This window comes from Dermacentor variabilis, chromosome 4, assembly GCF_050947875.1.
Source record: "Dermacentor variabilis isolate Ectoservices chromosome 4, ASM5094787v1, whole genome shotgun sequence".
Taxonomy (NCBI): Eukaryota; Metazoa; Arthropoda; class Arachnida; order Ixodida; family Ixodidae; genus Dermacentor; species Dermacentor variabilis.
This window is the reverse complement of record NC_134571.1, coordinates 27,930,191-27,945,582: the sequence shown is the minus strand read 5'-3', so window position 1 is coordinate 27,945,582 and position 15,392 is coordinate 27,930,191. Positions and strand designations below refer to the sequence as shown.

Sequence of the window (15,392 nt, the reverse complement as noted above, 5' to 3'; positions counted from 1 at the left end):
CACGCCGGTTCTCGTCAGGTCACTGAAGCTAGGCAGTACTGGGCTCAGCAAGTGCTCGACTGGCCTCAGTGACTAAATGTAGGCGTGAAGTGATGGACAACCAGACGTATTCACACGGATAGTACCTTCTTCCCTCCATCTCCTTTCTTTCTTTTCTTCCCTTGAACGTAATAACTTGAGTGTAATAAACCGGACGTGCGTCTGGTTAATCTCCCTACCTTTCCTTCCTTCTTTTCCTCCCTCCTGATCCTCGAGAGGGTGACTCCTCGAGATGTCTTGCCATGGACGTCTGGCCATAGAACGTTTATGCAGCGCAGGACACAAAGACGTAGATGAAGGTAAACACACATGAGACTGCTACTTTTTGAAAATATTGATTCTTTGGCGTGGGCGTTTTTGAACGACGTTACATATTCTTGAAATAACTGTTCTGCCACGATTATCAGTGGCGTTAAAGCGACCTCCAAGTCATAGAGCACACGTATTTCGTGCATTCTTGCGGCTCTGTGTGATATATAAAAATAAGCAATAGCAAGCTATGCAATAGTGCACGTGCAATGCGGCGGTAGTCTGTTCCCGAAGTTTATCCGGAAGCGCCCACTTCCGGATAAACTTGATAGCAAACACAGTGCCGTGTGTACTTAACCATCGTCCCCGTCCGTGCCTTGTGCGCTGAAAGAAATCATCTATGACTACAAGGAATAAACTCGACTAGCTTAATGGATGATGCGCATTGAAGTCGCCGGTAATAACCCATGGTCCAGGTGTCGCTGTTAGAATTGCACCCAGTCGTGCGTTGTCAAATCGACTATTAGGTGAAAGGTAGGCACCTATGAGCGTGAGTGCGACGTTCTTGCATTTTATAGTCAAACACACATACTGATTGTCGTCATCAGGTGCCACTGGGTGTAAAACATATGTGAAATCGCATCTGATATAAACAATGACTTTGCTGCGGTAGGTACAGGTGGCAGACATGAAAGCTTCATATCCTGATAGGCGGATGGCGCTCTCAACGTTGGGTTCACAAATGACGATGATTGGAAATTTGTTCTTAAAAACAAACGGACGAAAGTCCGAAATACGCGATTTAATGCCTCTGACATTCCATTGGAAGATAGACGCTTCCTTGACCTCTTTAAGGAACGAATGTAGAGGAGCAGCCATGGTGCTTCTCAAGACCGGACAGTACCGGATACAGGGCATCCAGTATTTGAAGTGCGCCTCGAGCCGCCGGAGTGTGTATGGCGGTCAGCAGTGCTCGTAGCGTGTTCATAAGGGCCCTTATCATGGTGACAACTTGTTTGTCGTTGTCTTGGTTGCTGCCAGAAGGTGAAGCATGATTCGGCGAGCGTGCTACATCTTGTCGCTCCGCTGGTGGATCTAGCCGTGGCAATGGCGGCCACTCCTCGCTTGAGGCAATGATATGGGAGACATTCTGCTGAGGAATCTCATTGCTGCTATTGCTAGTTGTATGCAGAAGTTGCTGGACTGTCAGTGGACGCGGTGCATCCTTAGCAATAGCAGTGGGTTTCCTAGATCTCCGGCGACGTGAACGTCGACGTCGCACCTTAGCGGCAGCCTCCCTGTGCGAGGAACCATCCCTGACCATTTGCCTCAAGACTTTCGCCTCATTTTTCACATGTGGGCAATTCTTCGAAGTTGCATCGTGAGAGCCCTGACAATTTGCGCACTTTTGGTTTTCTGCACGACAGGCGTCGGAGCTGTGCGAACCAGAGCACCGTGAGCATACGGCAGCGTTTGTGCAAACCGCACTAACGTGCCCTATCCTTTGACACTTCCTGCACTGAAGCGGCTTTGGCACAAAAGGCCGTACAATGTGTCGGAAGTGACCGACCTTGACGTGGGACGGTAGGCTGTCTCCTTTGAAAGTTAACTTGACACACTGCGAGTTTCCCAGGCGGCGGGCTTGCAATATGGCAATTCCCTCTGTCGCCGGCTTGATGAGTATATGCAGGTCAGCATCGCTTATGGAATTATCTACGTCATACACAACGCCGGCCGTAGAGTCATGATGGTCTTGTTTATAGCAGCGTACGTTGATGCTATCCAGCACCTTAACGTTGCTCAGAATGTCTAGCGCGCTGCGGTTTGTGACATCTATAGCGAGGATGTTCTTACGGCCGTTGATTCTTATATCTTTGATCTGACCCGGAACAAGTGCCTCGAGCGATACAGATGTGGCTTGGCGGTTGATCCGGTTCAGATTGTCGCTAGCAGCCACAGGCACATATAAAATGGTGAGGTCTGATGGCTTTCGCGTCGGGATCACAGTTGCCTTACTTGTGGAAGGAGACGTCCTGACGAGCCTTCTCTTTGCTTTGTGCTTCGCTACGGGCACGAAGTCGCTGTCATCCGAGGTTTCATCACTGGTCCCTGAGTAGATCACAGTGTCCTCGCTGTAGGTGTCACTCGGGCGACTAGACCGCTTTCTCGGTGCGGTCGCTGTTGACGTAGAGGGACCAGGAACCTCTCCAGGCGACTCCACGTCCATCGCCGTAGTTCAGGGAGTGGCGTCTCCCACAAAGTAGCTTTAAATTCTCAGAGACAAAAAGGCAGCGTTCCACACAGGACCGCTCTCGCAAAACTGGACAATCGCCCCTTTACAGAGGAAAAAGCTCTAGGACATTGGTCCAGACGGGCTTCGGCACTCAAGGCCTTAAGGGCATTGTTGAAGTTTTTAAGGAACTGCGAATTGTGCGACCGCCTTTGAACGTTGTATCGCGTAGTTTCGCGTTACTGTGTGAATTTTCTCTTTTTTTTTTCCATTTTTTTCCCTCTTCTTCTTTCTCCTTTTATTCCCTTTACCCCTTTCCCCAGCACAGGGTAGCCAGCCGGTACTTACACTGGCTAACCTCCCTGTCTTTCCTCTCCTTTGTCTCCTCCTCCTCCTCGACTAGCTTAAGCTGCTACTGTAGGGCCACTTTACTCGCTTTAACAGCAGTTCGAACTGAATGAATAATGGCATTCTGTGGCACAACGACATACCCCCCACAAAGAAAAAGAAATCGTTGCACGTGACAGGCGCTGTGACATACGTCTGTGTGTCTTTCACTGTGGTCCTTGTTGCGCTACAATATGCCATTGAGCAAGCACCAACTGTAGCCAACAGCATGTCCTCCTGACAGACCAGCGCATCCGGTGCTCGCCAAAAACATGGTCCGCTGCCGGTGTGTATAGCGCGCGGCACATATGCTCCCTGCTGGCACAGCTGGTGCACGACGCGACGTACATCCTCACGACGGCACAGCTCAGCTGCATGAAACCAGCGACGCGGCGCGGCGGCACCTGAAGTTCACTTCAACAAAAAAGTACACTGCGGCAGTACACTGTCATAGTTCCCGTTCCAGTTCTATCTAGTTGATATTGGTGAAATTCGCAACGCAGCTGAGCTCCGAAGGAGCCAATATGTAGCTCTCGAAAACAAAACCACGGAAAAAATGCACGGGACACACGAAGTGCTGCGACACCGGGTTCTATAGGAGTATCCCCCAACCTACGAACTGATAAAACTGAAAGTTATGCGTGTTTGGTTTATGGAAGAAAAGTTTGATAAGCCATTCAAATATAGCATATGCGCTTTACTGCTATCATTAGTCACGCGGCAACCTGCTAAAAGTTTAATTTATTAAGATCAAGTTTTACAGAACGGGTGAAGCGGATGGGTAATCAATCTTCTTAATCATAAAGCTCCTTTTTCGTAGGTGTCTCCAGTCACTGGCCGTGACATGAACGCCACAATATGAGAACAAGCTCACGCGTAAAAATTAGCGCAACCTCAACTTTAACTGATCCGGTCAAAATAGCAAATTTTCTTTGAGATGAACCCTGCTAGTATGCTGACACCTTCAGAAGGCGTTTTGTCATGTTAATAGTTTGCGTATATATTTGCGCTCGCTACCAACGCTAAGACATGTAGTTGTCCTCCAGAGGCACAACACAAACAACGGACAGTATTGTTTCGTATTGCGATCTAGTTGCTGATAGATGCTTGGCGAAATTCTTTTAAGTGAAAAAAGGAGACACCAATGACTGTTTCATCACCTTAGCTCAGTTACTTTTAACATCAATAATGAGCGTCCCCGACTCCATTTCGTGCAGGGAAATATTGGCGTGATCTTGAAAAATAACACACCGTAGGAGGTGGTCCCACGCTGTTAGGAACCACAAGCGATAACGAACATCGCCATACGTGCGGCCCCGAACACTTCTGTACGATCTCTGGCCTGAAACCTACCGTGCCGAAGCTCTTTCTAGCCTATTCATCGTTCTGCGCAGCACGAGGAACCTGGTCAGCCGGCTACTCCTAGTCCATCTCCGAACTTACAACCAGCTGACTGCAGCAGAAGGCGGAGGTCCGTGGAGTGGTTGTTAAAGTGCTCCGCCTGAAGCCGCATGAGCGCTGGTTCGGTTCCTCGACTACCACGCGATGTTTGAAATTTTTGCGAATGGACAGACCGACGGCCACGTTCAGCCCATTCCCTATAGCTCATAAAAGCTGCTTGCAGTAAAAAAAAAAAAAAAAAAAAGGCGGTAGAGGCCGAAAGCTTGACGCGAAGGTGAGCAGGAGGTCCTTACACAATCTTTGCAGTCACAGCGACTGCAACTGCAGTCGCGCATTTCTGCAACGTAAATTTACACTCGCTGTATCTAAAACGTATACCTTAGATTAATTATTCTTTCTTAACGTTCGGCATGATGTTGGCAGACATCACTACAACGTGCCAGGAGTAGTGCAATTACTGCAGCTCCGCGCAGTAGCCACACGTGCTTCTAGTTGAACCTGCTTAGTGCCCTCCTGATTTCCTTCAATGTAACGCATCTGTAAGGCAAGTTACACAAAAGAGAGGGGAGACCCGAATAATGCCCTCTCTACCTCAAATTAGGAAAACAAAAGCGACGCTTTTCCTGGACATGTGGCACACGGAATCGAATGTACCTGGACGAAAGTGCTAACAAACGCGAATACGCCTCGCACGCGAGGATAAAGCGGTGAAGCTATATACGCATAGAGGTGCGTGGACACAGAAGTATTTGCTGGGAACGGTCCTTTGCGCAAATGAGAAACTTCGCCTAGATATATGCCTGCAAGCTACTTAAGAACCAGTATTGTTCCCAAAACTTCTCTACTGTAAAGACGTTTCCCTATCGAACAGCGTTCCAACACCAGTCAATGATAACGACAGGCATGATAATGAGACAAACAACGCGGCGATAGCCAGTCGCAGACGGCACTTGCATAAGAGAAATTTCGTGAATGCAGGACCAAATCTTTAACAGCGAAGAAAAGAACAAAGATCGAACATAAAGAAAAGAAGGAAGAAAAAGGAAAAGTTCTGGCGTTTACAAAAAAAAAAAAAAAAAGAGAAAACAGTTTACAAAGCTTTCCCAAGGCGCAAATATGACGGGGTTTAGGAAACCTCGGTAAATCCTGCGTTTCGCACGAAAGTGATACGCCGGTACGCATTCGACTAAAATGTATGTTATGGGCCAGGTTGACGAGGGAGAAGTGCGGCTGCAAAGAGTCAGGATGGGTCGAACTCGCTTGCAGATGGCATCACAGGGCTGCCAATGCTCGCAATGATCATCACAGCGCTGCTACGCCATATAGGAAACGAAATGCGCACGAGCAGAACACGTCCCTGTGCTTTCACATTTGCGGCTCTCTCTCTCTCTCTCTCTCTCTCTCTCTCTCTCTCTCTCTCTCTACCGACGCGGAGAAATTGCCGAGCATTATTTGAGGAGACGCCGGTAAGCAAGCGGCGTGTTAACCGCCGAGCGGCCGTAACTACACTACATCGTTCCACATCGTTAGCCCAGACGCTCTTTCGCACTCGCTGGAAACACGGCCGCCTGTAACGCACGATGAAAACAGCAACAAGCCATGGCGCTCCGCCGCCGCCGCCACCGCCTCAGAACGAGAGGCAAGCGTTTCGAACCTAATCTACGACAGCAAAGTCGTTCAAGCGCCGCTGCAAAGGGGGCGGGGGGGTTGGCGAGACGAGGCCGGTCCGTCTACGGAGTCGTCGGCCGCCGCCGCCGCCGTTGTGAAATGTCGGACTCAATAAGGGCGCACCGGCGCCGCCAGAGACACGCATGCAAACACGCACCGCACGCACGCACCGCGTGCGAACGCCCGGTCGGCGGCGGCGGCGGCGTCGAGTTCAGCGGCGATCAGACAGCCAGCCGAGCCCGGAGAGTTGGTCCCCGGGGGATATGGGGCGAATTAATGGCAGCATGCGGAGAATTAATTACGGGAGGCGAGCGTACGCGCCTTTATGCGGCGGGTGCCACCACCTCGCAACTTTCAGCGCGCGCCTCCTCCACTACCGCCACTGCCGCTACACAGCTGGCTGCTCGAGCGGCGAGTGGGCTGCGATTCGCAGGAGCGTGGCCGCGGACGCTAATAAATTGCGAGGGAGAAAGCAAAAGTTGCGTGCAGGGCTCTTCTGCCGAGGACAGAGCGCGATTCCGACGATTCGTCCGGATACACAGAGGCCTGGACGTCAGACTGCCCGGCGCCAAGCGGAGAAACGAACACGACAGGGAAGATATTACGTGTCAGAAAAGAAACGTCATTACGACCCGGGCGTCTAGTCTTCCCTGGCGGATTGCGCAAATCCCCCGTCAGTGGAAAACAGCTTTTCTTTCGTTTAAGAAGAATGTTTAACTGCGAAGAGGCGTAGAATAAACGGAACGCCCATTCGCTCCGCAGTCCTTTACATTAATAACATAGATTTCTAACAGGAAACCTTCCGTCTTTCGGGACCCCCTTCTGTAGTAAGTTCGCGACGCATCATGTCATGAACTTGCAGGCATATATGCGTAAATAAAATAATCTCAATGGGGAGACAAGAAGATCAAATGGTGAAAAAGAACGCTTAAAGAAGGTCAGTGGCTTCCGCGCCGTGTCGAGTTAAAACAACCCGTTCAACCTTGCACATATCACGATGCACTTTACATTCATTGTTAACTACGTTGTTAAATAGCTCCTAGCGGTCACTTCTCGGACGTAGCTTGTAAGCCAAATGGTTAATGTCATGTGTCGTCCACGCCCGGAAAAAAAGAAACAAACACACAAACAAAAATTGCGAACATCTATTCGTGAAAGAACGCGCAGTCGTTCGCGTTTCAGGGTGCTTCTAGATATACAAACATAGGTCAGTGAACTCATTCGTGAGCCGACTTTCAGAGCCATTCACAAGTCTGAAGAAGCCCCAGTAAGTGTGAAAGGAGCGTTCGCTGCGCGGTGTATGCCGCAACCTACTTCTACGCAATGTCTTCCTACGCAATCAGCAGTATTATTTATTAATTAAAAACTTTATTAAATTTGAGAGAGAAAAGAAAGGGAGAGAAAGGCAGAGTAGTCAACCAGACGCGCATCCGGTTTGGCACACTGTATGCGAATGAAAGATGGTTAAGTGATAAAAAGAAAGAGAACATCCGACGTGGGAGCGGCCCGCATCAGTCCCAGACTGATCCCTCAGGACCTAAATAAAGTTCTTCATACCATACCATCGGGTGTGCCTTCAGCCGCGGGTGCGGCATAGATACAGTCGCGCTCAACATGAGCTGCAGCACGGTGCTCGTGGTCGAAGGGGCTGCAAGACAGCATGGCGGTGCCGGCAAATAAAGTATTGGATAATTAAACACACATACATCTACTGGTACGTATAAAACCAAGTTTTTTTCTATGTCGGCGCGATCATGTTGTCTTTGAGCCCTTTCAACCACGGGCGCTATGTTGCAGCTCATGTTGAACGTGACTGTACGTCTCAGAGCAACACAATGTTCATGAAAGACTATGTAGTACAGGGCTCCGAAATAATCTTGAACACCTGGATTCATTCAGCTGACCTCAAAGCGTGCTACACAAGCACTTTTGCACTCCGCAAGGGGCAACTGCGGCAAGGAGTCGAACTCGAGACCTCCAGCTAGAAAGAGCGCCACATCCACTAAGCCACTGTCGCGGGACAGCATATATTCTGCCCGAAAGCTTTTCATTCCTTACTCCACAATTCATTTAGGAGGAAGCTTCAGCTTGAAGCCACCTTCGAGTTGCGAAATTAAATACGCTCGGCTTCAAAAGTTAACAAGGCGCGAACGTCGGAACAAGCGCAATATTTCTGAAGCCTCGGTATGCACGTTGGAATCAAGATCTGCAGCATGGACTACCATTGGTAAACAATATTGTGAAGCACTGTTTTGATGGCTGCATGCAGACATTAAGTATAAGCGAGAAAGAAGTAAGCAGAGTCAACTACAGTTGACTTCTACGTAATGCGAAGTATAAATATCACGACGTAGGTGTCGTTCATTGTGATACCTACAGACCCAGGATGGCGTGAAAGAGGTTCATTGAAGAGCGAAACATACCCGACATTTTTAGACTGGGCTACCTTCGTGATCGGCCCACGAAAACGCCAAATACTCGGTCAGATAACCATTACAGAAAACTGGGTTGGACTCGTCAGGAATGCTTCCCATAAATAACAGCTTATTCGCGCAGCCATCGTCCAGTCAATAAGTACAGTCGCCAAAAGCCAACTGTATATGCGAGACAAAAAAAAAATGTTTTCTTCTAGCCATGACTGTTGTTGAAAAATTCAAAGCCATGCACTCTGTAAAGGTGGATGACCAGCGAAGCTATACACAACTATAAATTTAAAAGAAAATAGAACAACAAAACAATATTGCACAAATATGTACTTTCCTATGTTTATTTGTATTTATGTTTATCTCGGCACCACAGTAATTATTACTTTATAGTCATGGGCTCTGTGACGGCCATGGGCTCTGTGACGACATTGGAGATATTCTCAGCGAACGCTAGGTCTATGCACGACCGGTGGCGCGTCGTGGGGAATTTGGTCTTGGTGTAACATTAAAGGCCGAAGCTTCCCAAGAGAAGTGCCAAGAGCGACTTTACCCGTCAGCATTAAATATTCATCCTTGCATACATTTAGTCACGCCTTTAAGCTGTTTTACACGTGTAACTAAGTTTACGTCATTCATTACACTTCATTTGCCTTTTGCATGTATTGACAGTTTCTCTTTTAATGCACTATAGGCGTGTATACATACAATTTGTTTTCGTTGATTTTATTTTTCAATGTTGTATTTTCGCGATTGCGTTTGTTTCTTTTAGTTAGCTTGTCCTTCTTTAATACATCTCTACATGGTTATTATTAACCGAGGGTTCTGTTGAAGTCTTTGACTTTGGGACCCTCGTCTGTATATTGTATCTTACCAATTCATTGTACTTAAAGAATAATAAACTGAAACCAAAACTGAAACTGGAAGAGACACACCGATGTTAAATTCTCCCACAATGACGATGGGATTGGGATACACCGGGAGTATCCACGCAAATATGTCGTTCAAGAATTCTTCAGGGTCCCTCTTTGACGTTCCAGGGTGACGTATACGTCGGCGACAATCATTCCGTCCCCAGTCCGTACGGCGCACACGTCGGCACATTCCACGGCGAGGCTCTCACTCGTCGTCGGCAAGGCATAGAACGCAACGGCCGCGCTGCCGTTCTTCGCATAGATTGCATAGCCGCCCGCTCGGCAATCGACGTAACTGTCGCATACAACGCCAGTGTAGCCATCTACCTGAGAATGGACATCTGTCCAGGTCTCGGACAGGAACACGAGAGGCAGTCTCTGAGCATGGCATTGTGGAGGACATCCGTGGCGTGAAGACGCAGTGATCTCACGTTCAACGCGGCGAGCGCGAGCGAATGTGGCTCGAGGAGCCGAGCAGCGCACGCCTTGGTTACAGAATTAAGATACTATGTGTCTAAGCGCCTAAACCCGTCCTGTAGGTCGCGACTCAAGTTTTCTTTGGCATGGTGGAACGTTTGATCCCCCTTGGCGTTGGTAAGGTAGAAGCGGTTAAAGTCGGTACAGCGACTCAACGTACACTAGCTTCTGTCGATGCCTCCGGTCGTACACGTATACCACGTCAGATAAGATGGCCTCTAGAGACCTGTGCACGGTGACCGCACTAGCTTAAACCACCGGAAACTGCCTTTGCCGGCAACTCAGTCCAGTCTTTCTATCCAGGGTGAAAGGTCAAGGTACGCAACTAGATGGGCACCCAATCGGCCATGCCCTTGATCCCCCGTCTTCGAGCAGCATGCGCGAAGGAGGTTTGCTTTGATCTGAGCCAGACGGCCAATATGTGGCACATCAAATTTCACCCAAATACGCACTCCATCGCGCGTGTCTCCTTCCCTGTACTCTCTAAGTACACCGAGGGCACCGTTCACGAGTCCGTCCTTCACGTCGATGTTGAACGTAGCCCCCAGCGAGCACGCCGGCTACCTTGGCCTGTGCGCGAACAGACTCGTCGTCGGACCTGTATCCGAGGTACACATGAACTGCTCTAGCCTAGTGTACGTCCCCCACACCCTGTAGGGTAACATCGGTGTTGAACGCATCGACGTGCTTATTGGAGTAGAAGAGTTGCACACACCGCGTGCAACGACCAATGCTCGATCGGCGCTGACAAATCGACTCTCATGACGCGCACCTCTTCCGGGTGGAGAGCCCTCCCGTCCTCGATTTTTGTGACAATTGCCGAGAACGCGGCGCTCTTTTGACGCACAACCTGCCGCAACGGGCAGTACGAGAGATGATGCCACTTCACTTCCGGGATGAACACCTTGTTGTGACCCCGTACACACCTAAAGACCTTGCTAGAGCGAACTGGAGGCAGTTGCCGCAGATCACCGCACATTATGATGACCAGACCGCCGAACGGCTCGTCGTACATGTACGTCATCTGTACGTCGTTCGCCTATGGAGCCATATTCCCAGGCTCGCTCCACCTTACGCAATGGTTCATACCCCCGAAAACGCGGCCCCACATGATGATAGTTTTTGCACACACACATCACGAAACGCTGGAAACTAGCCTAGGACAGCTCCGCTGTACTATTATATATATATATATATATATATATATATATATATATATATATATGTGTGTGTGTGTGTGTGTGTGTGTGTGTGTGTGTGTGTGTGTGTGTGTGTGTGTGTGTGTGTGTGTGTGTGTGTGTGTGTGTTTGTGTGTGTTACGTAAAATAAGTAAACCGTACTAAGTGTTGAAAGCAGCCTTTCACGTAGGCCTTCCACTATTTCCACAAGCCGCCGCGGTAGCTCAGCAGCTATGGAATTCTACTACTGAGCACGAGGTCCCGGGCTCAATTCCCGGCCACGGCGGCCGCGTTCAGATGAGCGCGGAGTGCAACAACGCTCGTTTACTTAGATTCAGGCGCACGTTAAAGAACCGCAGGTGGTCAACATTAGTCCGGAGCCTTCCACAGTGGTGTAAACCATTGTGAAATTTCGAGACGTTAAACGCCACGATTTAACTAATTATTCCATAAAATATCGCCGAAATCAGTTGACTTCAAATCATATTACACCACAATTCAACGGCTCTCTAACATCACGCCGAAAGATATCAAAATCTGCTAACCTCAATCATGCGTGCTCTCGAGTTATACTAAGATACCGATCAGGTCACCTGAACTTGCGGATCATAAAGCTGAGTACTGTGCTTTTTATTGTTATTTCTTTATTGTTCAGCATCAGCGTGACTATTGTACGCCACATAAGTGTCTTGTACTGTAATGCGGAACATAAAGCGCGAACGTGTGTCATCTGCCGTGTGCGTATTGTGCCCGGAGGACCAAGCTTTTGTCGGACCAAGAGCACTTGGCTTCTACGGAATATTTTGCCTTGAGACTTCGTCTTAAGCGGAAAAGACAAACAAAGCGCTCACTTAAATTTGGATGGAAACTATAGTCGCAGGCAACCGAATAATGCAGTGGCAAATACACCATTATCCGACTGGAAAGATCATTTGTATAGATGCGCCAGCCAATAACGCATGCTGCCTTGCGTGACGTCACGGTGCAGGCGAACTACTTTCAATATTATCGTCTCTTGGGGACTATGTTTTGGAGCTTGGTGGCACTGAGGGCAGGTGGAGTGCGGCTTTGTGGGCGGAGCTTGTACTGAATTCTTACGTTTGTCGCCGAGTACAAGAAAAGAAAGAAAGAAAAGAACGCTAATGCTATCACCATTACTTCTATAGTGCGAGATAAAACTGTAATCATAGACGGTTACCGCTCGTGAAAGTAAAGCGTAAAATGTGCATTTTTATTACGAAAGAGCCATGCATTGTCAATAAGTAGCTCGGACCAAATACTGCGCTTGTTTCCGTCTACTTTGCAGAAAGGCCGTGTCGATCATATCGGCTTGCCTTGACACGGCTATGCGTTTCACCATGGTCGCCCTGCTCGTAAGTGATCGCGCTTCCCGTACTATTGCGGCTGACGCGGTCAAATGCGATACTGAAATGAAGAGCTACGAGGTTCAATCTCGGCTCGGAGTGAACTTTTCTTTCTTTTGTTTCGTGAGGAACGCACATGCTACTAGCAGCTATGTTACTGTCGTCTTCCGTATGTATGTTGTATTATGTATGACACGTGCAGGAACGGGAATCCAGAATTTCTCTTGTCGGTAATGTCAGGATATCAAGGCCCGACTCTCGGGGCAGGCTCGGCAATCGCACCGCAGGCGGGCCTTTGACGTTGCTGTGGGAGCTACATGAAGAGCTGGAAAGCAGCCCTTGAAAAACGAATGCTCTTTGCCTCTAATGCTACAAACCTTGCACACGAATAAACATGCCCACCGAACTCCCGCCACGAGCGACAAGACAGACAATAATTGCGAATGAGGCACAAGTATGAAGTGGATCGGCTAGTATGACAGATAGTCTCTCACCAGTACACAATACTCGTCAGTGAGATGCTGAGAGGATTAAGGCGGATGATATAGCGGTGCATAAATTAATAAAACGTATCATGTGCGACGCATGTTCGGGGAACGCATGGCGCGAACCTTACTGTCGATGATCAGGTTAGCCTTCAAGTCTGTAAGTTACCGGGCGGGCAGGGCAGACGACGCGGTATACATGACCCTGGGACTGTGGCATGCTCAGGGAAGCGAAGCACGCACCAAGCCAGAATGGCGTAATCAGGCTTGTACTACGAGAATGTCGCTGCAGCATCATACACTGGCACAAAAGACTTACCTGCTTGATTGCGCCTCATGTCATGGCGCTTCGCTTACCCAATAGGGCCAATACAGGGGATCGGACAAGAAGTCGGCGTTTGAAGGAAGGGGGTTATAAAAACCCGTAGGTGAAGGTAACGCAGGGTAAGCCGGAAATCGTACAAGTAATACTGAAACAGACTAACTTGAGAGACAGATTTTTTCAGGAACACTTACGGCTTCCTAAAGTACCGCAAATGTGAAAGTATTTAAATCATTTCCAGTTACATGCGCCATTTTCTTTATTTAGTTTCCTCGCAACCTTCGTGTTCTTTCATTCACACACTACCCCATCTTTCTGCTCTGGCACATACCAATATCTATTTCGATCTTATATATATATCGCGTTATTTGTAATTTTATACTGCGATAACATTTAGAAAAACTGATAACAAAGGTCGCTAACAAATAAAACAGCATAAAATTAGTCAGTCCCCACATGGTATCCGTCCAGGCCTTGAAGACAAGCATGATCAGCTAAGAAACTCAGCACATCAAAGCAATCTCTGTATAGAAGAGCCAGGTGTCTGCGATCGTCCAATGAAAGATAAAAACTAAAAATTTACGCTGAGAGAATCAAACTAATACAATCAAACGATCATTGATTGGGGCTCATATTTAGCGAGAATATCATGATAGTTATTTGCCTTCTACTAAGAATTAGTCTGAGCGTCGAGTTACGACTAAGTGTCTGATTTTACTATCTCATCCCATCGTATTTCTTACATTTCTAAATGAAAGTTACCGCAACGACCCATAACCACTTTCTGTGGGCACCTTTATCGAGTACTAAGAATTAACTTCGACTTTGAGCGCATTGCAAGCTCCATTGAAGTGCGCCACTTCCAGCCATCCTTCCCCACCGCTGGCGTTATCGAAGCGCATGTTTGCCTCATACAATAGTGGAAGACAAGTATGTGCGTCAATCATTCAATGAGAAACAGCTTTTTTACTCAATGATGAAGGAAATCTACGGTCTAATCTCGACAGTTGGTCAGATTAAGAACGCGAAAACGTTCGAAAGCCTTACCTATGCCGCGATTGACGACCACGACGACCAGAACGTAGGACTCGTGTCGTGTCCTAAGCTCAAGAGTAGTCCACGGGAGCGCAGGCAGCTCGAAAAGCGCACGGTAACTCAATCCAACGCAAGTCAAGTGCACGGCCACCTGACGGCGCGAGGGGCAGGCACGTTTGTAAACGGGCGCGCGCTCGGTATAGCGTGAGATACGGGCTCCGCTTGAAAGGTCGGTCACAACACAAAGAAATAATCACAGCGGTAAATCCAATGCACGGAAGCAACAATCACGCGCTGTATCTGTCGAAGCGTCGCCGCACGTGAAGGACGCGGGGCTCCTGTCAGTGTCACGTACAGGAAGGGCGCGCAGTAACTCGATCGTGCCTGGGCGCGACCAGTTGCAGCACAAGCAATCACATCACACTGACGTCCCAAGCGCAGAACGACTGCACACCACCACTCGAAACAAGGAAAGAAGCCAGTATGACGTTTGCAGCGGCAGCAGCAGCAACAGCAACAAATGCAACGAGAGCGATGATCCCGTCGCTACAGTCTGTCTTTCTTTACTACTCCGGTGAGTGACAAGTGCCGCAGTGCTTTCTGGGTGTCCGCGAGAAAATGGAGAGGGAGATCATTGACGGACGTCCGAGACGGGACGACGGGAGAGATGACCGTCCGAGATCGATGTGACACCTCCGGACGACGTCAAAAGGGTCGCGACTACACGACGCGCACAACGCCGGCGGCAGACATCGTCCACCTTGACGGCTGCTGTACTCCAAAGGGGCGGAGCGTGGCGCCGGTTTTACGCACCAGCTGCTGTTGCAGCGGCGCGGCGTGCGGCCATGCTGTCCTAGTGGACTCCGAGCTGCGACTAGCGTGGAGGCGCGCAAAGCCGCCGGCCCGCAGTGGCGCCGCCGCTGCCGGCGACTGGGGAGCGTTCCATTCGCAAGCACAGGGGAGAGGTTGCGCGCGCGTGAGGAGCTATGCCGGAGGACGGAGAGGCCGTCACAGAGTGCCCGTCAGAGAAAAACGCAGTGGCAGGCTACGCTTCAGCATCACGGCTCACAACCATGAGGGCATTCTGTCAGTGTCCGCCTAGTGGACTGTCCATTTCGGCAGCCGCTGATTGGGTGGATAAGTGCGAGTAAGAAGGAGGACTGGCTGGGAGCGCCTGCCTCGTTCTCGCTGGTACCACAGCTCAACCAATCAGCATTTCG

At 49.2% G+C, this 15,392-nt stretch overlaps 1 protein-coding gene across 2 annotated transcripts in view; it reads right to left on the bottom strand.

Moving 5' to 3' along the window:
* Positions 1-15,078, bottom strand: part of LOC142578839 (uncharacterized) — a 332,468-nt gene extending 317,390 nt beyond the window's left edge. Inside the window, exon 1 of one of the 2 annotated variants that reach the window (XM_075688466.1) lies at positions 14,185-15,078. The gene's annotated coding sequence lies outside the window, so the exon portion shown is untranslated. The remainder of the gene's footprint in view (positions 1-14,184) is intronic. The other variant, XM_075688465.1, reaches the window with a different exon arrangement.
* Positions 15,079-15,392: the final 314 nt, after the last annotated feature.